This window comes from Protopterus annectens, chromosome 2.part1 (genome assembly GCF_019279795.1).
Source record: "Protopterus annectens isolate FY-2018-M chromosome 2.part1, PAN1.0, whole genome shotgun sequence".
Lineage (NCBI taxonomy): Eukaryota > Metazoa > Chordata > Ceratodontiformes > Protopteridae > Protopterus > Protopterus annectens.
In genome coordinates this window covers 1,068,074,683-1,068,098,460 of record NC_056729.1, presented here as the reverse complement: position 1 = coordinate 1,068,098,460, position 23,778 = coordinate 1,068,074,683, and the positions used below count along the sequence as shown (strand labels likewise).

Genomic DNA, 23,778 nt, shown 5'->3' with positions numbered 1-23,778 from the left:
CAGTCCCTCAGAAGTCCAACAAATTCTGAAAAAGTCCAATATTTCCAGATTTTCTTGTTCTGCCATATTTCACAAATATAATTATTGCATTGTTATATGTTAAGCTATGTTATATGGGTTGGAGACAGTGGCACTGAAGAAAAGACAGGAGTCAGAGCTGGAGGTGGCAGAGTTAAAGATGTTAAGATTTGCATTGGGTGTGACTAGGATGGACAGGATTAGAAATTAGTATATTAGAGGGTCAGCTCAAGTTGGATGGTTTGGAGACAAAGCCAGAAAGGCAATATTGCACTGGTTTGGACATGTGCTGATGAGGGATGCTTGGTATATTGAGAGAAGGATGCTAAGGTTGGAGCTGCCAGGTAAAAGGAAAAGAGGAAGGCCTGAGATAAGGTGTATGGATGTGATGAGAGAGGACATACAGCTGGTTGGTATGACAGAGCAAGATGCAGCAGAAAGGAAGAAATGGAAACCGATGATCTGCTGTGGTGACCCCTAACAGGAGCAGCCGAAAGAAAAATAATTATTGTACTGCAATCCCATATTAAGTTACTGCTTTATTACTGTTCATCTTCATCTCCCAGATGCTATCTCTGCTTCATTTCCAAAGTACTCTCAATTCTTCTAGTTAACTCTCATGCTCCCTTCCTTTTCTCCAACATTTTCCATTGAAACAGTGGAAAAGGATTCACGGGTACAGTCTCTCTGTGGTCTTTATAACCAGAAGACCAAGAAGCAGAATCTCCTTTTGTTTCACAGCTCACTTTTTGTTGGCAACTTTTGTATTTCATCTTTAGCATGTACTTAATCAAAAATAATTTTTGTTCCTCCGGGGAAGAATATCTTAAAGGCAGCTGGGTACAATAGTTTGAAGCTCACACCTGCATTTCGACATTCTCTGAAAAGTGGAATGAATTTACTCCTTTTCTGCCTGGCCTGGTGTACAGTGAGTAATCATTCTCTACAAACACTCTGCTGTCTCTCACTTTTATTTATTTCCATTTGTTTACCAGGAAAGTCTGACTGAGCCTAAACATAGCCTATTTTCAGAGGAGGCCCAAGGAGAAAAGCTCCACAGAATGCAGTGTTGTAGCAGTATTTTGCCCTTCTGCCACAGTTTTGTCAGAATCAACTGCTTCTGCTGGTAGGATTCCATCCTTGCTAATAAAGGCCTAAGTTGTTTTTCATACCCAGATTTGGAGCATACACATGATATGCCCTTTCAACTAAGAGAAATCTTGATGAGTGGATGGGAGATCGTAGGTTTACCCCTGGGATCTCTTCTGTGTCCCTACTAGACAGAGGCACAGTAAACTAACCTTAAAAGCGCTATCTTCTGTGACCTATTATACAGAGGCACAGTCAACTAATCTAAAAGGGTGGCGAAAGCCAAACACACTCTGGCTAGGCTTATAAATGCCCTGGGGCAGATAGCCTAGTATCAACCTATGAACCTATGAACAACCCCTGCTGTGGAATACCAGTCCAGTTGCTTATTTGTGCTTTCATAAAATTAAGGCAGTCTGTTCCTACCAGCTTCTCTGGTATAGCTGAAAATCTCAGGTTCTCTCTATGTGCCCCGTCCTCTAATTCTATAATTTTTTTGAAACATCACTTCCTGAGCAGTCTCATATTCAGCCAACCTTTTCTTCATTTCAGCCTCTGATTTTTGCAGCTTTATAACCTCTTCTGAATATCTTTTTAAAGCTTCTTTCATTTTCTCCAGCCTTTTGTTGTCTGTGTTGATATACTCCGTCAGTGTTTCTTTCATTTTAACCAAGTCTGGGTGCAGTTGTCTTGTAACTTCCTGTAGGTTACTAGAAGTCATATCTGGAGGTTGCACTGCTTTTTGCTGAATAGCTGCAGAACGTTCCCCAGTCAGTGTTTCTCCCTCACTTTTTGTAGCTGATTTTTTTCCCAGATGCTCTGTATTTCTCTTTTCCTGGCACCCAGGCAGTACACTTACTAGCCAGTTATGGAAATTTACCCATAAACTAAAAGTCTAGTGGCTTTCTCTGTTATGTTTCTGTTTTCACAATTTGAGAGTTAGAGTTGAGCTGTTACTCAATGTGCAGCTATCTTGGAAGTATCCTTATCCCATGCCCTCTTGAATATTTCTGTGGATTTCATTACCCCCCCCCCCCCGTCAGTCCACTGTATAGGTCCATGAGCCTCGTTGTGAAAAAAGTACTTATGCAGATCTGGGAAGTAGTTAGGTCCTTGTAGTCTGCATGCCCTCCTTCCTCCTCCATCCTTCCTGTTTAGAATAATCCCTTCCTAGGCTAACCACCCAGCATTGTGAACATTAGCGCTAGGTAATGGCCACTGCTGATGTGATACCCAGACACCCTATACAAAATAGGAAATGGGGGGGGGGTGACACTGATAGTGATTTCTTTAACCTGATCTTGTGACAATATATCCACCTGCATCTCTTATAGTCTCAAGGGATGAGAGCACTAGATTCTAACACTTTTGGCTGTATTCTTTCTCCTTCATCCTACAGATTTTTGGCAGCTTTCCTTTGGATTCCTTCCAACAGCTTAATGTTCTTTTCCTTATATTGCCTCCAGAAATGCATACAACACTCAAGAGATGTTCTGATGAAACAACCCAGCACTCTTTGCTCCTACGTTTGACCTCTCAGTCTGCTATCAGTCTGCTATCAGTACCCCTTAGTCCTTTCCTGCTCTGCTGCCATCAGTTCTACTCTTCCCAGCTGATATTTCAGTCCAGCACTGTAAATGCCCAAGTGAACTATTTTGTATTTATTTGTACTGAATCTCAGCTATCACCTTTCTGCCCTTTTGTTCAGTCTTTGCAAATATTTTGTAATATCCAAATCTTTTGTAATATCTGCTTCCATTGTCTGTTACTGCAACTATCTTTATTTCATCAGCAAAAGGATTGAACCTGTCCCCTACTCTCAGATAGGTCTAAGATACACAAACTGAATAGTACTACAGCCAGGCGGAGACTCCTGTGTTCCCTGAGTAATCACCTCCCTATTTTCTGACACCGTCTCTCTCCACACAGCCTTCTGTGTCCTACTATTCAACTATGAGCTATCCAAGTCCTCAGTCTTGATCCTATTCCCATCCTCTCGAGTTTTCCTGCCCGACTGCAGTGCACTTCCAAGTCAAAGGTTTTGCTGAAGTTCAGGCAGAAAATGTCTACTGATATACCCATCAAGTTCTTCTGCAACCCAGTCATAAAACTGAATTAAGATATCTATCTGTCTATATAGATATACATAAATAGATGTGTTTTGCTTTTTGATGTGTGTTTCACAATTTTAAGTTTGATTATTTCTGGTTTGGGTTCTGAAATATTGATGAAATGTTATATATCCATATATTTACTTATACAAAGACATACACAGATACATGTGTGTCTGTGTGCATCTACATCTATATAGAATGTGTGTGTATTAACACAGGTGTATGTGTGGAAAGATACAGATATGCATGCACTCACAAACACATACAAGATGGGATTTTTTTTTTTTTTTTGCTATTTTCATGCACGTAATATGCAAATGCTATACACTTCAGGTTCTTAGGTATTATATCTCAATGTTTTGCACACTGCAGATGAACATTATAATGTGTTACATCAGCTACCTACAGTGCACAAAACACTACATAAATTATAGTGCTCTGAGCAGCTCTACTGGCACGATAACTCTCAAATGTCCACATTTTTGCAGGATATCCAGATTTTTGCCTCAGTCTTGGTCTCTTCCTCATAAAATTTTGTTTTTCTGGAAAATCATTGAGGACTGAAGTCACTAAATAATTCAGATTTCATGACCTTCAGAAATACATGCCAATGCAAAAGCTATTATTCTAGAAACTTACTAAGTGTATAACAGCAATATTTAAAATCTGTCATATTTTTGGGCCATTGCCCCCCCCATTATTTTGCCTTTGTCCAGATTTCTTCTACTAAGAGACTGAGAGATATGACTGGCAGAGTGGGATAGTGATGCAGGCATGGCAACAAGCAATGCATAAAAGTTTCTACCTCATGTGCTATGTATATAAGCAGGGATAATTTGCATAATATTGTAATGAAGAGATCAGTTCCTGCATTGGTTCCCCTGGCAGGATCACTGTTGCATCAGTCTATGCAGCTGGCACATACTACAGCTACATCATGTTGTGAGAGGCAGGCTGTTTGATGGGTACTCTAATGCAAAACTATTAAAATATATTGTATGCAGTAATACATTGATTTATGCTGATGATGATGCACAACAGTTATCCAGGGCCATGGAGGAACATAGGTTCTCATTTTTGCTTGGTTAGTTAGTAACTTTATATATTTTATTTTTATTTATTTATGATTTAGGGCCACGGTGGTGCAGTGGTTAGCATTGTCACCTCACAGCAAGAGATTCTCCCAATCAATTCTTGCCTGGAGCGCCTTCTGTGTGGAGTCTGCATGTCCTCCCCGCAGTCGAGTGACGTTAAAGACATGCAGGCAGATGCAAGCGTAAATGGGTGTGCCTTTTTTGAAGGTTGAGCATCAGGCTGGCAACTCGGCCCCGTAAAAATCCACTGCCAATCATTAGCGGACCGGAGTTCCGCTGTGGCGACCCCTAACCGGGAAAAGCCGAAAGACATTACTAGTTAGCAATTTTATCCCATTAAATTTCAGGTTTACCTGCACTGTTTCCTCCAAGATTTGCATATTTTTGAAACGAACAAGATGGTGAGGAACATAATTTGCATAACTACTCTGTACCCGGTCTCCTCCTGATACAAAGTAGCGTATGTACACATTCCCTACATTTAAGGGTATTTTGTGAACTGCATAAGGCTATGCTATGTGGTTTCTACCACACACTAACATTACAAGATTGCTGACTACATCTGCGAATACAGCTCATAATAATTTGTGTGACACAAAAGGTTGAAACAAGGAACAGTCTTTTAAGACACACACAAACAACCTTATCAAATACTATGGAACTGTACAGAGCAAGTGAAATTATTAAGGCATAGGTGATTTATCACAGGAAAAAATGCATGTGTTAACAGACTGTACGCCCGTTAAGCAGATATAAAGGTAGACTATTATAACACTAACAGATATGAGAAAAGTCATGAAGCAATGAACTTAAACAAAGGATGCAAGATGGTGGACAAAGAACCACTTCTATTCTTTTAATGTAGAAGCTTGCATAAGATATGACTATAAAATCAAAAGAAAGCACTGTCAAACATTTAACCAATCCTGTAGAACCTGTGCTAGGAAAAGGCCTTCTGCTAAAGTGCATGAAAGCTGAAAATAGTGTGCTTAAAATAATCTATATGTTGTTGAAAAAGAAACCTGAACATAAGCTACTTATTAGTGATACTGAAATGAAAATATATGAAGCAGTGAAGTCTGAAAACATAACTAATAAAGCACTGAGATGCAAGAGCAGACTGCTGGTAAAAGACATTGAGAATTAATGAAAAGAATGAAGAAGTGATACATTGCTAGAAGAAACACTGACTAAAGAACTGTGTGCACACTGTTCATCTATTCTAGCTATTAGTTGACACTACACTATTAGTGGACACTGCTGATGTGAATTTAAAAATAACGAGAACACCACCTGTTTTCAAAGAGTTGCGCTTTGGAGATGGGAACTTTCCCACATCTGGATCATCTAGCTTGTGAGATGGTGAGCATGAAAAAAATAAATTTATAGTGCAAAGCCAAACAGTGCATGTGAACTTTCAGAAAGCCATAAAGACCATTCAAGACACTGCACAAAGCCAATGAAATTATATCCTGTATGATTTGTTTACAGTGTTAGGAAGCTTGTTAGTAAAGTATCAAATCCTACTGTAGTGTCAAGGATACATGCTTCTAGAAAAAACACCAATAGGTCTCAGGACTAAAGTTGAAAAGGAATTAAACAGAATGGAAAATATGGATCTCATTAAGAATCAGTCAGCACCAACAAAATGGTGAATAGCATGATTAACACTGTAAAGAACTACATGATTTGTATCTCTGCTTATCTGCAACATCTTAATAAAATGAGCCGTTACAGATGCTCATATGTTAAAGAACTACTATAATAGGCATATGAGCTGTGCCGCAAGTAAATGTTAGTCAGAATGACGCAAGAGCTGTGACCTTGAAGAAAGAAAGTAGTTGCCTATGGGATGCACATTCACAGATAAATAAAGCAGATATACTCACACAGAAAAAGAACTGTTAGCAATAGTGTATGGATACAAAAATTCCATTAATATGTGTATGGTAAAGGAACTAGTGGAACAGATTGCAGATTGCTGCAAAACATCCCTGTACAAACCACTGTCAAGGCCACAGACAACATGAAATAGAGTAGTTAAGGAACAAATATAGTACATTTTTCTAGAAAATACATAAACTTCTAGAAGAACTAGATATTATTTGGGCAATTTTGTTGAGAGAACAAAAGAAAAAGCATTTCAGAGGTATACAAAAATTACTTAGAAATGATGGCGTGACAAAAAATACTTAATCCCATAATGAAGGAAGCACACCCAATAGCATCAGTAACTGTCAAACTTTGTATAAGAATCTTAATTCATATTTTCTGTGTACTTTATTGCCAACTTGTCAAGACTGATTTCTTTCAACATATTCAGTTTTAACATTTTGTTTTCAATGTTCATTTTTGCTGCATTTGATTACTGGAATGCCTGTCTGATGAACTGGCATTCCTGCCTTTTCCTGCATTTCTGTTGAGTTTCAGCTAACTGACTACATACTCCCTGTGAGGCTGCTTGTGCTTCTGCAGAGTTTCAAGTTATTAAACCATGACCATTCTAACACACTACTCAGTTAAACAGCTTGTAAAATACAGGATTCATATATACTTGAACTATGCAAATGCTGGGTTGGGTAGGGATCCAAAGAAATAAATGTGCATTACATTCCTGCAGTTCTCAACAATACCTTTCAATTATGGGAATCTGTGCAGGGAGAACTGGACATGTTTCACCACGCAGAGACAGCTGATGTAGACAAGTCTTGCTGTGTGGTAATGGGAAGTATATGAGGGTACATGTGTATGTTTGTTTGTGTGTGTGTGTGTGTGTGTGTGTGTATGAGTGAGTGGGACAGAGAGAGAGAGAACTGGATGGCTCCCTACTGAAATTCTCAGACTCAGATTGCAGAGTACTGACATACTGGAGAAAAAAAAAGACAGAAATGATGTGAGAAGAGAAAATATTGAACATTGCTCTTCTCATTCAAACTTGTTTTCATGTAAGACGTATGCTGCCAACAACCCACAGAACTTATATAGACCCCAAAATTGTCATACCTTAGAGAAAAAGAAACAGTCTGAGAACTGGCAGTCTTGGACTTAATATATGCAAGTACATACTTTTGGCCATTCGGTCACCACTAGTCCTGATATTTTAAATGTTGTCCATTGGCACAGTGTGCAAGTATGTCCACGAGTGTCTGTGTTTAAATGGCTATTATAATTCTGTGTGTGTGTGCATATGTTTCCTTTAAATGGAAATTAGTACCTGCGTGTTGTCTTCTTAATACCCATGTTACTAGTGCAAGTAGTACATGCTCCACTGCTTAGGCATTCCAGCTGCACAGAAGAGCAGTTTATAGTTACGCAAATTCCCTGGTAATGAGATGTTGCTCTTTTTGGAATATGGGTGACTATGAATTAGAAAATGGCACTACAGTGTAGCATGGTTAACCCATGTAGGGCATGCTGCCCTTCAGAGCCATTTAATAAGAATACTGGCTATAATGTTTTTGCAAGAAATGTCAACAAAGAATAAATACTGCAAACTTCTGCAATGTTCAATGCATACTACAGAAAAACCTGAAGAAAAAAAAATGTCAGCATATTCATTTCCAGATCTTGTATACAGCAGACAAATCACAGTTTTGTTACCGTTCCAAAAAGCTATAATGTCAACATACTCATTTTCAGATCATCCATACAGCAGATTGGGCACCCTTTTTCAGTTAAAAAAAAAAGCTAGATTACTTGTCTAAGTTCCCTGAAATAACTGAACCAATAGGCACCGCAAATGCCATGTGAGCAGTGAATTACTATCAATATTTTCAAGACAGGGAAAACCTGATGTTGTCTTATCTGACAATGGTAAAAAGTACAACAGTTAAGAATTCAGAAGGTTTGTGAGAGTGAGAGCAGAGAATATCACAAATCCAAATTGCCCAAATTTAAGTGGGCAATGGAGAGAACTAGCCAAACAGTAAAGGATCTTATGAGAGCAGTATCATAAACTAGGAGGACTACCATTGTGTATATTTAGAATATAGGAATACTCCATTGCAAGGACTTACTCTCATATGTACAAGAAAAATACATCTGTCCTAAATGAGTAGGAAGATGACCAACCAAAAGCATCGCAATTGCTTCTGTTGCAAGAAAACAGGTTTAGGCATAGGTGACTAGGTGGCTGCCAAGAGTGGCATTTGACTGAGGGCAGCTTTCACAGTTTAATTTAATCAGTTAGTTAACTTATCAATTTATTTGCAAGCTAGTGAACAAATGCTGCTGCTGCTTTTGCTGCTACCAAAACAACCACATTTGGGACAACTTATAGGAGAGGTGCTGCCTACTTGACAACTCAGTTTGCAGGTTTTCTGCTCCATTACACGCATAATCCAAACAAATCAGCACGGATCTACTGTCTAGGTCCTGGAATGAAGCCTGCAAATTTTGAAAAGAACGGTGAACGACATGGTTGTGGTGGGGGAAAAAGAAACAACAGTCCACATCCGATAGTATAGTAATGGTTTGGTTGCAGCAGGTTAAATTTCTTTTTTTATTTTTTCATCCTGGTATGTAATTAAATATTATGGGCAGTGGATGACACTGCAAGATTAATATGCTTTTGTGTCAAGCAAACTGGAATACTTTAGTCTGGCTACTCTACGATCATGAGAAATAATGCCAAAATAAATTAATGAGTCCATTTCATTTTATATATATAAGGTGCAAACAATAAACAAAATGGCTATAGCTTCAGCTGGGTACCGATGCTGACTGTGGATGAAACTGATGGATCCTACTGTTGACTGCTCAAGTTAAACAGTCATTATTCTACCTTTGCAGAAGTGATGCATATTTGAGTGAAACATAGCAGCATATTTTTTTGTGGCTACTATTTGTGTGAAACAAATATGAAATATGTTACTGTGGACATTATTTTTTCACCACAATCTGACATTTGACATATACGTAGTCAGCAAAGTGGCTAGAATGCTGGGTACAGAGTCAGTCTGTGGATGAAAATGATTGTTTATAAATATTATGACAGCAGGGTCAATCACCACTATGGTTTATAGAACCAGTGAGTATTTCTGTGAGGCAAATGTGAACACTTTACTGTGAATGTTTTTTACAATTACAATCAGACATCTGAAGCAGTCACTAAAGTGGCTGTAAGCAGTGGATACAGAAGTTGTTTGCAAATGCAAGTGATTACCTCTGCTGTTTGATCATATTTCAACAGTCACTGATCTGGCTTGGCAGGAGCAATGTCACACAGAATGCTGTTGTATTTGGCGAAATAAGTGTAAAACAATTACTGCTATGGCTCGTGTGCAGGGCAGGGGCGTGCTACAGTTTATCTAAGAGCAACAAGGTGGACATAAATTATTTCACTTTCCAACACACTCAAACATCAGTATCTTTATTTATTTATTTATTTATTGACATTTGTTACAGGGTTAGTCCAACTGAGCCAGGGGCCCATTTTCACTGGAGACCCGAGGAGAAAAACTTCAGACACAAGTAACAGTATTCCAAAAAAACATTGTAAAAGTAGCTATGCTTACAATGATATAATTTCAAGTAGTTATACATTGGATACACATTATTACACAGTTTTGTATAAGATGTGGAAGAAGAAAAAAAGAAAAAAAATCAGGTACATAGCATCAAATAAGTTTGATATGCCTAAATATATCTACAGGTAACAGCTGGGAACTCCAGGTTTAGCAGTATTTACAAGAAACAGGGGGTAGGGTAAAGAAAGTAAATGGAAGTATTAGACAGAGAGGTAGAAAGAAATAAGACATATGCTTAGAGTGAGGAATTAGAAAGCGTGCATTAGAATATTAGGTAGGAGTTTGACATGGACAGAACCAGGTGTTTAGTAGGTAGTTTTGACTAATTACTGGTACAGTGTCCCAGCAAATAGTTCTTCCAAATCACAGTACTTGGTTATCTGGTTGATTACTTGGCAGTAGTTATTGCTGTCTGGGCCACTCAAGTTCTTCTTGTCTCTTTGCGGGTTTTAGCAGGGTGCTCTGGCTTTTTCCAACACCCCAAAAAATATGCCATAGCTGAACTAGCATTCCTTTAAGTAAAAGTGCAATGTGAGAATGTGTGTGTATGTGTATCTTCTAACAAGTGTGGCTTCTCAGGAGCAATATCAGTAATTGTGTGTGTGCATGTGCAAAAAAAGCTCCCGATTTAAATGCTGAGACTCAACATGCCGAGTAGAGACATGACCCCCCCCCCCAAAAAAAAATACAGAAAACCAATGAAAGGAGATGAAAGGAAAGATTCTTGAAGCTCACTCTTTTTAAGCTTCTTTATTTGCTGGTGACAAGCACCTCCCACCCCACTCCACCCTACCCCTGAACATATATATATATATATATATATATATATATATATATATATATATATATATATATACCAACTCCAAGACTGTCATACCTCAGAGAAAAGGGAACATAATGAGAAATGGCCATCTCAGACTTAGTATATGCAAGTACATTTTTTTGGCCATTCAGTCTCTGTGTTTCGGAATTTGCTCTAGTGGGTTCTAACATTTTAAATGGTTATGGAGAAAAAATAATTTGACCGATTTTAAACGTGGCACAAGCAATATGGGGGGCCATACACAAATCTTCAAGCTACTAGTAAAAAAGAACAATTAACAAGTAATTATCTTTCAAAAATAAGGGATAAAATGCACCCTCAAAACATCTAGAACCTCAGAGCTTCCAAGTGCCTGGGCACTGGACTCTGACTTTATAAGGAGATACTGACACAAGCCAAGTAGGGGGTCTTCAACCTCAAACTCTGCCCTGGGTCCCACCTCATCTCAAACCATCCCTGCTCAGAGGTACGCACAGAGGATCACTGCTGCTTGAGTGGCAGCTGGGAACAGTGTGACCATTGTTTCTTTTACTTTCCTCACAATCAAAACTCCAAGATATGTCACTATAGATGGGGGTGGGGTAAAGACACTGGGGTCATCATTTCTTTACTTTTCCGGACAACCAAATCTCAGCCAACGGCAAAGGAGGACATGATAACATGTCTGGCGCAGTGTAGGGTCTAGGAGCATTTTAACTTGGAATACATCACTGAGATCATTACATTTTCACAATCAAACATCAAAAATGTAGATAGCTATCTTTTCAAGAAAAGGTAAGGATGCATGACCACTTTAAGCTGTAATTTTGGTCATTTTGTGCTTTCATTTTTGTCCCAGTCTCATTAGAGGGGTATACAAAAGGTCAATGGTTTGGGAAGTAGGAGGAGGAGGCATGCTTTGAAAATGTATGACAGAAACACCTGGAAATAGGGGAATGTGGCCATTTGCTCTTTCAGGAATACACAGAAATTAACAATCTTGTTTTTTTTTCTGAGGTTGGGATGCAGACGCTATTCTCAGATCTATCCTTGCAAGTATATATCCTCTCAGTTTATTGAGACTATTTTGTCAGCTTTCAAGTTTAGGCCTTGGACACAACATATGTCAAAAAATAAGTCTTCATTTCTTTCTTTACTCATGACCTCTGATCTATACATAACTGGATAAAAGGAACACATAAAAATATTACTATAATTCACTCAGATTTAAGAGAACAACATGTTTTGCATCAACATGCATTTTTTGGACAATATGAAGGATGGAACTCTAATGCCTGAAATTTTGAGTGATTTACTCGCCGATCACATTTTTTCATGAGAGATGGGGCAATAATATCAGGCAAAATCAAGGGCATTTGGTGAAATCAGGGGCAGTGACAGGTATGCCTGACTCCTGAAGACTGCGATCTGGCTTGGCAATATTTGTGTTTCACAATGTATTGCTATTTTCTGAAATCAGTAAAAAAAAAATAGCATCACTACTGTGTGTGTGTGTGTGTGTGTGTGTGTGTGTGTGTGTGTGTGTGTGTGTGTCTATGTGTAGGGGTGGCTGCAGTGTAAGAATAACAAACTGGTTCTAATTTCTTTCACTTTCTATCAAAAATACCATTGACATTTCCATTATGCTTGTGGGGTGGTGGTGGGGGGGGGGGGGGTGGCTGTACTTTATTTAAGAGTAAAAGGTTGGCCATACTTTCTTTCACTTACCATCACAAACACAGACCTTAAATGTGATAGGTGTCTATCTTTGGTAGCCTGGCAAGAAGAGTATGTATGTGAAAGCAACTGTTCATTGCCATAGTGGCACAGTGAGTAGTGTTGCCATTTTGCAATGCTTTGCACTGGCTTTACTGATGTGGAGTTTGCATACTCTTCTTTTTGTGTGTGTGTGTGTGTGTGTGTGTGTGTGTGTGTGTGTGTGTGTGTGTGTGTGTGTTCATGTGCTCTGGTTTCCTCCAGCACCTCACAGACATGCAGTAGGTGAACATGCAGAGTACTTGTGTGTGTAAAAAAAAAAAAAATCACAGATTTTTATCTGTGCATATATACAACTTTTCCTGGATAGCAGTAAAAAATGCAGTTAACAAGTAACTATCTTTCAAAAATAAGACATAAAATACATCACAGCACATTCAGACCTATAGAAATTCTAAGGGTCTGCTGTACCCCACACCCAGGACTGTATATATGGATTTTGCAATGGACTTGGTAGTAGACTTCACCTTTGACTGTACCCATTCTAAAACTAGCCTTCTAAGAAGTGTGTTCAAAACGTTGCTGTAGCTTGTATAGGGATGGTGTAGTCATTACTTCTTTAATTTTTCTCACAATCAAATCTCAGAGGTGTGCACAGGAGGCTGGGGCTAGTGTACTCATTACTTCTTTTACTTTTCTAAAAGACCTTGAGGTATGCAATGAATGTTACCTTAGCTTATGTAGGGGCAGTGTACAGTCTAGGAGCAACAAATTAGTACATTACAGTTATCATTATTATTTTCACTTTCCTCACAATTACATATTAAGCATGTATATAGGTGTCTGCCTTTGGGTTGTATAGATGAGGAGTGTGGAGGCATACGCTATGCACATGTATAACAGCAGTTAATTGAAATACACGACTATGACCACTTCAACCTCTGCTTCCATTCCAATCAAACAACAGAGGTATGCACAAACACTGACTGTCTTTTTTGTGGAGGAGAAGTAGAGAGACAGGCAGGATTTATGTATCCTCTCAAACATTTGGGTGTTAGTTTATTGTCAACTTGTTTGTCACCTTTGAGCATTAATTCTTGGGCACAACTTATGTTTGGCTTGAAAGAAAAAGAAAATATGACAAAATTATTTTCTTACTCATGATTTTTGTTCAGGCCACCACTAGATAAAAGGATGGAAAAATGTGCACCCTATAACCCTTTGGCTCATTGAATTATTTCCTACATAGTTATTACTGTGCTGTTTTGGCTTGGTAAGGTGTGCTGAAAGGATGCAAGGAAGAGTAAAATTGAACAGTGACACTGCCTTTCTTTCTTTAATCATAACTTTTGTTCAAGCCAACATTTGATGAAAAAGTTGTAATATTTGCTAATGCTCCTCAGAACATACAGAAAGCCCCAGTTTCTTAAAGAAGCTGAAGAGTAAGGCAAAAAGTGAGAAAAGGAAGAAAAAATGGGGAGCCTAAGATGGGATCAAAGCAGGGGAAGCACATGAGGATCTGTGCGAGGGGTGGGGTTAAGCAGTAGTTAGGGGGGGGGGCACCGTGGAGCTCTTTGCCTAGAGCACCATTCCATCCAAGGCTAGTCTTGTACATATGGCTGTTGTAATGTATCAGGATTGCAACTTTGCAACTAAATGCTAGTTTTTATGTGCTACGTGAAATGGGCCAATGTAGTGTTGAACAAAAGTGTATGAAATTATAAGATAATGTGTAGTTACAGTTTCATTTGAACATACTACCCCTAAAACTCTGCAGCATAAACTAAAATGGTGCTTCCAGGAGGGGCCTAACTTGACACTTGGTGGTGGCCCCCAAAGTGCTAACACCATCCTTGACACGGTCTATGATTTTGTACTCTTTCCTATGTAGGAAGGGGTACTTCCGAAGAAGTGAGTACAACCAGAAATACTTTTGATTAACAGCCATTAAAAATGCCTATTGGAAAATGTATGCTATATATAACTATATCAACCCATCATAAAGGAAATGGGATTCTTTAAATGTAAGGATGAATTAATATTTCTAGCAAACACCAGAGGCATAGCTCTCAACGAATCAGGAACAAATCCAGAAAGAATCAGGGACAATTGTAAAATATTAGCACTATTAACTTGAGACATGGAGAAAAGAAAATGTGAAAACATTTTCTCAAGTAAAAGAAGTCTATAACCTTAACTATTGCCATTATTTATAGTATAATTCATTATTTTTTTTCTACAAAAGTCACCAGTTTTAGGAGGGGTTAAGAGGGACAGAGCTACAAACTAAACCTGGAACAGTTAAGAGGTATGGTAAAAATAGATGCAATAATAAAAGCTTTTCGAGCTTTTGACAATTAAAATACTTTTTTTTTTTCAAAGTCATCAAACAATTCATTTGAAAACGTACACAACTATACTGTGTTTTATTACGCGGATAGGCGCACGTCTAATTATTCCCGAGTTTTGCATTCCCAGTTTCGTAGGATATCCCTATTTTTTTCCATAATCTTAACATCTTTAAAAAAGTGAAGAAGCCAACACATTTGTTGAATACTTGAATCGCATTATAAAACAATATGTTTACCTTAACAAGATCCAAAACTGTTTTCAGGTTTAATAATATGAGCACACAATTGTAATTCAAAGCCACAAACCATTACTAAAACAACTCAGTTCTACAAAGCAATCCCCTCGATCTTGTTATATCAGTTTTCCATGGAAACTTGTTCCGCCCACGAGCACCGGGATCACTACGGAATGCTATTGAGGACAGCATTCATTACTATGGTTTTACAACTGCTGTTGTCTGCAGTTCCATTTTTTTCCCTTTAACTGTTACTGGGTAATGGTGAGTTGTAAACAATTCCTTGAAGTCATAATCCCTGCTGTCTGACGTCACGATTTTGCATATTATTCTCACTTAACGCTCTGACATTTTTTTTCTTTTAAGAGTTTAGGTATTAATTTGTAGTGCTGCTCCATGGACCTTTCTGTAACAGATACAGCACTTGTGTGGTGTAGGCACCGTTTGGAAGCTACTGATTTGTTCCTGTTTACTTAAGGAGTGTAAAATGATATAAAACTGGGACTTGTTGCTTGCTAATTCTGATAATAAACACATATTTGTATGGGAGCGTGCGTGTTGTATGTTGGGTATGTCAGGGAGTAGCACTGGCCTTTATCGGCACTGTCAACTGTTAACGTCCGTACTTAATATTTTGTTGTTATCGAAACAAAATTTTCCAGTTTTGCGCTTGGGTTTTTAAATAAATTAAACAAACCCGTGTCGGCGTTATACTTTGAGAAGGAGCCGCTTGCTTAGGGCAGATAAGCAGCCAAAGACGGAGGTAAAGTATCAGTCTTAGTTTGTTACATTACATTGAAAAAAAATGATTTGCTTTACTTGCTGGAATGTATTGCTCATGGTAAAATTAGTTTAGTAATACTAGTCACAGAGGTTTCGTATAATTCCCATTCAGCGTCCGAAAGAAACTGACAGTAAAATAAAGGGACTGTTGGCTTCTAACAAAGAATATGTTGTGATAGTTTCACAATTTTAATTTTTTTTCTGCCACAGCATTTTTGTGAAGAAAGCATTTCTCGAACGTGTGCTTTCAAATTGCTTTCTTTTTTGACTTGAGTACTCATAATCCGGCATAGCTGTCAACTCCAAAATGAGGAAAACTAGTCATCATAATGTGGAACAAATGGGTAAAATGTAGAACACATACTAATGGCTTAGTAACAATTTCAACTAAGAAGGCCATAGGATGGTTAAAATATGCTGGCTTTACTTATAAAGAAGATCTTTTAATAAATTAATGATTCATTTCTATTTACCATGGATTTCACTTAAAAAATAACACTGAACGTGTGGCAGAGTTTCAATGAGGAACTTTGAGGAACATGAACCTTTTAAGACCCGAAATAAGGTACGTTCCTCGTAATGAGGTACGCTTGTTGGCCCGGTATGGTCGATTAACACAACCCAACACTATTATTGTTACTTGGAGTTTGCTACATACTGTGCAGACTTTCTGTGCTGTCTCAAAGAATGTTTGATTGTTGCGACATTTTTTGTCGTTGTTTTGACTGTTCGCTGTACGGTATCTGTACTTTAAAAGTGTGGCTGGGTTGTTATACTGGGTTTTTGTGTTTGATTGCTGGTTGATACGATAGTAAATATTTGTTATATTCTACAAAGTAGTTACGAGCAGTCATGCTACAGTTGACGAACTGCACTAGAGCAGAAAGGTGAAGCAAAATAGTGTACTATTAAGTGTAACTCGTAGTGTGTAGTTAGAATAAATACGCAAATAAAACGTTACGTTTCGTATAGTTGTATTCAATTAAATGAAAAATCAAAAAGACAGCTCCAGTAGTACATAGCTTTCAACCAATTCGGGGCAAATTTCAATAGAATCGGGGACAGTCAGAGAAGCTTTTAAAAATGTTAGTAGCATTAACTTGAGAAAGTTAGCGAATAAAATAATAATCAATATACATTTTCTGATGCAAATGAAGTATTTTAAATGTAATTGTTTTTGTTTAATTTCATCAACTTTTCTTCAGAAGTTTAACCCGGACAGAGCTAAAAAGAGTCAAAATCAGGGACATACCTGAAAGCCATTAGTCTCCAACTGTTCTTTTCTCTAGCTCAGACCTATTTGGGTGATCATTGCTTGGACTGCCCTTTACTTTACTTTTCTATTTATGCCACTTCTATAGTTAGTCAACCCTCAGTTTACTTTTTCCCCCTTTTTTAATTTCTCCAAATTTTTTGGGTTCCTAAGTCAAAATACGTTTGCAGTTCATGAAATTAGTATTGTCTCACTGTTTGATGTCAGCCAAAAGTGTTCTTCACAGCACTCACAATGTGCCCAATAATGACTCCTCCTGTAATTCGTAGAGTTGCGTATGTGTATTGGTAACGTATCTAAATGTAGATTTTTTTTTTATAAGACTCGTTGCTCCTACTACTATTCTACCTATCTGGGTATCATTCTTCCACATTGCTCTTGTTTCTGCTTGCAAATCTTGATATTTTATAACTTTGTCTCTCTGTATGCAGGGCACTTTAGTCACTGGGTGTGGCAATTTCAATGATCAATGCTATTTTTTTTTTTTTTTTTCTTGAACCACTATATCTGGTTTTCTAACATCTATTGTTTGAACTGTTGGTAATTTATGATCCCATATGATGTAGACTTCATCATTTTGTATGATGCTTTGTGGCTCATATATTTCCAGTGTTTTTCAGCCACTTCAGTACCATAATGTTTGCACAATCCCCAATGCAGCAGTCTTTATACATTATTATGCCTTTCAGTATACAGTTCTTCTACCATTGGTATGTCACAACCAGCAACGAGATGTGCGATTGTTTCCAATTTGGTTTTACAAAACCTACATTTGTCTGTTTCTCCCACATGTTCAGTGGACTTTGTAAACCACTCTGTACGTAGCCCACTGTCTTGGGCCTCCAATGTTAACCTTTCATCTCTTGGTTTGACTTCACCTCTCCTTAACCATTACTGCATTGATCCTGATCAACATGAGGTTCTTCCAGGGATTTTTTTATGCCTTTTCCACATTTTCTGCCTTTTCCATCTGGTCATTCATCTTATCTTTCTTTTGTTTTTTTCTTGGCACATTTAGTTGCTGCCTGATTTTTATCTACTTCTGGTTTGATTTCCATTCCTGCTTGACGCCGATATGCTTCCGCTAGATTAAGCAGATAAGTCATCTTAGATTTATTCTCCTCAAGTTTCAACACTTTCTCTACATTTGGGTCTTGTGAGGTCAGCAGTTGTGTGGAGTCCCCAGATCTATACATGTAATCAATTTCAAGGAGGCCCATCCCTCCTCCGGAACGGAGAATATATAATCTTGGTTTGCAATGATTTTTATAGATAACTTTGTGAGCATGAAGCATCCTTCTTGTTTTAATATCTAATCTAGCAAACACACACATTTTGGGGGAATCAATCACTCCAAAACTGTAAGTAAGGGCAGGAAGAGCAAATTGGTTTATAGCTTGGATTTTGTTCCTAGATGTCAACACTGTTGCCAGGATTAATTTAAGTCTTCTAAGGTATTCATTCTTCTTTTGGCTTTTCCCAGTTAGGGGTCACCACAGCGGATCACCTGTCCGCTCATGATTGGCAGTGGAATTTTACAGTGTCGAGTTGCCAGCCCGGTGCCCTGCACGCACTCATCATTACCAAGTTTTATTTGCATTTGTTCATGTTTTATTGCTGATCGTTCATCAGTTCCCAAATATTTATACACTCCCTCTTGCTCAAGTTTTTATATCCCATTCTTGTCCCAAACGGATGTTTTCTTGATGCTGCAGTTTTCCTGCTTTAAAGGTTGCTTTTGCATATTTATAAAGGTCACATGACATTCTAATATCATCTGAAAAAAAATTGACCACCTGCAGCTGTGCTTTGTTCTTTATTTGCTGAGCTATACAGTTTTAAATTATAAAATTTTAAATTTGGTTCCAGTATTGTTTAAGTGCTTTTTCATGAAACTTTTCATTTCCTTGCCTTACAATGAAGTGAAATAAAAGCCCACCCATAGCTAGTTTTAGGCATCATCAGTTGCTGGGGGCCCCAACCAAAGTAAAGTTGTTCTAGTTTGATATTTTGTTACTAGGGATGTCATATTTCATATGCTCAAAGTGTGACATTTCTTGCAGAAACATAATATTTTGCAGGACAAACAATAGCCATGGTCAGTGCAAAGGAATGAACTTCATTTTTTTGGCAATATAAATGCTTATATTTGTAGTGTTTGAGCTGACTATGCTGTTTCATACAACATTTGGGTGTTTGATACAAAATAATTGTTTTATGCTATTATTAAAGACAACTTAGGAAGTAATGTTTGTCCTAATATTTCAGGACATTTTGCCATTTTTTTTTTTTGCTGGACACAGCTGCCCAGAGACTAATACAAGCCAAAAAATGAACTGAAGACCACACTAAGAATCCACGTAAAACACATGTTTATTGCACCTCTAGTGCTTCGGCAAACGCCTTCAAAGAGTATAAAACATCACATAACTTGCACAGTTTAAATACCCTACTACAACTAACATCAATTAATCAATAAACATTAAAAATGCTTAGTACTGCTTCTTCATCAGATAAGAAACCTCCAGTTACAGTCTACATTCAGACCCTGAGGAAATAGTGTTCTATTTCAAAATAGAAATATTCTTTATACAGCAACTTCTTTTTATACAAGTGGTCAGAAAATACGCCTTTAGCAATGTGTTCTAGAATAGTGGCTTCTAACCCATTTGGACTATAATTGTGAACCAGAAGAAAATGTTTAGCAACAGGGCTTTCTTCTTTATTATTTATAATGTTCCTGATATGCTCCGGCAGTCTAATTTTAAACTTCCTCTTGGTTTCTCCTATATAAACAAGGTTACAAGGACATTTCAACGCATAAATAATACCTTCAGTATTACAGCTATATGTATTATTAACCTCAAATAGATGGCCATTTATATAGTTAAAAGTTGGAACAATAACATGACTTGCATTGCAATGACCGACGGGTAAAGTTCCTAGCCTCTGCAGTCCTACATTGTAATGACTCAATGGGATATTTAAATTTATTGTGTACTAAAATATCTTTTAAATTTCTACTTCTACGAAATGAAATACCTAAAGAACTGGACAATAAATTCTTCAGTTCCATTGAACTAAACAAATAATTCCAGTAGTGTTTAACAATTTCTATTAAAACACCACTGAATACACTATATGTAGAGACACAATGCACTAATCTTTTCTCTTGATTTCTAACATCCAATTTATACCCCTTACCCCCACAATTATAAGTACCATATTTATGCTGTTCATTAATCACCTTATCTATAGCTGTTTGAATGCTAACTTCATTGTAGCCTCTCGATCTAAACATCCTACTAGTCACATTCATTTCTTTATAAAAGTCCGTGTCAGTATTACATAGCCATCTAAGTCTTATACATTTCCCTTAGGATAAAGAGACTAAGGTATGAGCTGGATGACCGCTAGTTCCCATCAAATACTGATTACTATCAGAAAATGTTCTATGCACTGACGTGCGTAAAATATTACTGTCCTCCAAAATCAGATGTATATCTAAAAAAAGTTATATCTTTGCCCACCTGTATGCCATCAAAAGAAAATCCAAATCTGTTATTTTGCATAACTTTTATAAACTGATTAACATAAGACATCCCACCTTTATAAATAAAAATAAGATCTATAAAACAAAAATAACTACATAATTTAAAAAAAAATCTATACGATACCACCATTGTAGCTCATATAAACCCATCATCAAGTTGGCATACATGGGGGCAAAAGATGCCCCCATAGCAGTCCCCTTGATTTGTTTATACATTTGTTCATTAAACATTAAAAAAATTATTATTCAAACAAAATTCCAATATTTCAATGATATAATGCGTTACTGGACTATCACCCAAAACATATTTTACTGCTTCTAAACCAAACTGGCAATGTATGTTGGTATATAAACTAACAACATCAACACTTTTATAAAAAAACATATCTTCACTCCATTGTATATTAGATAATTTATCTAAAAAATCAAAACTATCCCTAATATAACTAGGTAACTTTATTACATAGGGAAATAAATATTCATGCAAAAATTTCCCAATATTAGATAAAAAAATATTTTTGGGCAGATACAATAGGCCTACCAGGTGGGTCAACAACACTTTTATGTATTTTTGGAAGACAGTAAAAACACCAACTCACTGTCATCACTATTAAACTTTTTATCTTTGTCATATTGTGAAAAGTATTTTAACCTCACTCCCTTAGATATCAGGGTATCAAAATCATTCATAGCCTTAATGTATCCATTTATATTGCTTTTAACATAAAAGTATTAATATCATCCAGATGTATCATACACATTTTTATAATATTGTGCAACATTCATAACCACTATCTTCCCACCTTTTGTCAGATGGTGTGATAATAAGGTGTTCATTATTCGCTAATGCCTGTAATTAATGCCATTCCTTTTTACTCAAGTTATATACCAACTCATGCTTATGCTGCATAAAATCATGAAAAACATTTTCTACAGCAAAATTCAACATTTGAGAAAAGCATTTTATGTGTTCGTGTTGGTATGGAGGAATAAAATCACTTTTGCTTATTTTGTCTGTTTTTAACAGGCTATAGGCATTATTAACACATGTATAATCAAGATATTCCTCAGGGTCAGATACACAAGAATAAAAACTATTCTCCAAACTAACAGATTTTAACCAACTATCATTACATTTTTTATATTGATTATTAGCAAAAAAAAATATTAAATTTATCTTCCTACACAATCTAAAAATATCACACTTTAATTCATGTAACCGAGGTAACACTGTAGGTATATACTTAAGACCATAATTCAAAACTTTCATCTGATCTACAGATAAAGGCACACCAGAAATATTATGAACAATAGAAATATTTTCACATTCAGATGTAGCAGTTGCATGGTTTGTTTCCCCCACATCATTGGTAATACTGTAGGTATATACTTAAGACCATCATTCAAAACTTTCATCTGATCTACAGATAAAGGCACACCAGAAATATTATGAACAATAGAAATATTTTCACATTCAGATGTAGCAGTTGCATGGTTTGTTTCCCCCACATCATTGTAGCCAAAAAACAATGAACTATCAAAAATGTCTTGACAACATTAACAGTCACACTAATACCATTTGCTTCTTGTTATCGTTGAAACTGTGTCCTTCTCAATTATTAAAGTTCCCAGAATGGAATCTCCATCTTTTCTGTTCACCTTGTTCTTCCTGAAGCTGCTTGGTTCCCTCTCTGAAAATCTGTGGTTAATCTAGAGGGATTTTGAGCCACTGGTAATGCTGGAAATTGTTCTCCTTCACCTACACCATTAGAGGAAATGCCCGAAACATCTGAAGCAAAAGATACACTCCTAGAAACAGCTGATTATTTCTTAAAGGGACCAGAGCCTTTATTGCGATGAAAATGTGTAGGTTTTTGCCATAGAAAAGCATGGTTACTTTGATATTCTTTTAAATATCTTTTCAGTTTTGTGCATTTCCAATCAATTAGTTTTTTAAGATTTATCTAAGCCAATATTAATAGCTAAAAGCTTATCAAACTGCATAGATGTAAGTCTTTTAGATAAGTCATTATAAGCAGCTCTAATGTCTTCTTTAAGCTTATTTTGCTTCACACGATCTCTTTCTAATAGAATGGAAATCCATTCTAAAGTGCAACGGTGAGCTGCCAGTAACCATTTCTTAGAAAATTGCACATCCCTTTCATCAGACATATCAAATGGAGTAGAAGGACTTTTAAAGGCTCTTAGTCCCCTAGGTGTGATATCAAAGTCCACATATCTTTGCAAGCTTAGCAGATTAAAATATACATCAGTTTCTTTATGCAATAATTGTTCTAACTTACTCATTAGGGAATGCGATTCACCCAAAGGGCTGGAAGAAGGACCAAACTGTCCCACAGAGGCAAATGGATCATTCACTCCAGAATTTCTTGCTTGTTCAAGCTTTTCAAAAAAATGTGAAGTAGAGGAGACACTCGCTGAGACAGAAGTATTAACAGCGTTGGAACCAGCCATAATTGCAGCATTCTGATGCATTACAAAACTGTCCATAGTTTTTTGGCTACCATCCAGTGTATCATCCCTTAAAAGTCTAGGGATCCCAAATGAAGATTCATTCGCCATAAGAACAGACCAAGCATTAATACAAACCAAAAAAGAAAAACTGAAGACCACAGACAAAGAATCCACATAAAACACCTGTTTAATGCACCTCTAGCGCTTCGGCAAATGCCTTCAAGGAGTATAAAACATCACATAACTTACACAGTTTAAATACCCTACTACAATTAACTAACATCAATTAATCAATAAACATTAAAAATGTTTAATACTGCTTCCTCATCAGATAAGAAACCTCCAGTTACATTCTACATTCAGACCCTGAGGAAATAGTGTCATATTTCAAAATAAAAATACTACAGCAACTTCTTTTTATACTCTTTGAAGGCGTTTGCCGAAGCGTTAAAGATGCAATAAACAGGTTCTTTATGTGGATTCTTCATCTGTGGTCTTCAGCCCAAACAGGGGCTGCCTGGCGCAAAGAGGGACAGGTGCTACCCCTGTTTGTCACAAATTTATCAAACCAAGAACTGGTGCAGCAATCCTGTTTACTTCATAAACCATCTGGCTAATAATAACTTATAGGATGAAGAACCTTAAGGATTTAGGGTGGTCACATTACAAATGTCAAAGTGGGATAGTTTTTATAAAAACTTGTCAAAATGGGAGATTTTGCAGGACATACCATAACCACGACCAGT

At 37.1% G+C, this 23,778-nt stretch overlaps 2 protein-coding genes across 4 annotated transcripts in view; one reads left to right on the top strand and one right to left on the bottom strand.

The window, feature by feature from the left end:
• The window catches only part of ANKRD66 (ankyrin repeat domain 66), a 459,862-nt gene extending 444,761 nt beyond the window's left edge, over positions 1 to 15,101 (bottom strand). Inside the window, exon 1 of the mRNA XM_044062629.1 lies at positions 14,949 to 15,101. The gene's annotated coding sequence lies outside the window, so the exon portion shown is untranslated. The remainder of the gene's footprint in view (positions 1 to 14,948) is intronic.
• Positions 15,102 to 15,123: 22 nt separating this feature from the next.
• The window catches only part of PLA2G7 (phospholipase A2 group VII), a 1,251,751-nt gene continuing 1,243,096 nt past the window's right edge, over positions 15,124 to 23,778 (top strand). Inside the window, exon 1 of one of the 3 annotated variants that reach the window (XM_044062626.1) lies at positions 15,124 to 15,212. The gene's annotated coding sequence lies outside the window, so the exon portion shown is untranslated. Of the gene's footprint in view, positions 15,213 to 15,304; positions 15,712 to 23,778 lie in introns of those variants that run through there. The other 2 variants (XM_044062625.1, XM_044062627.1) reach the window with 2 other exon arrangements.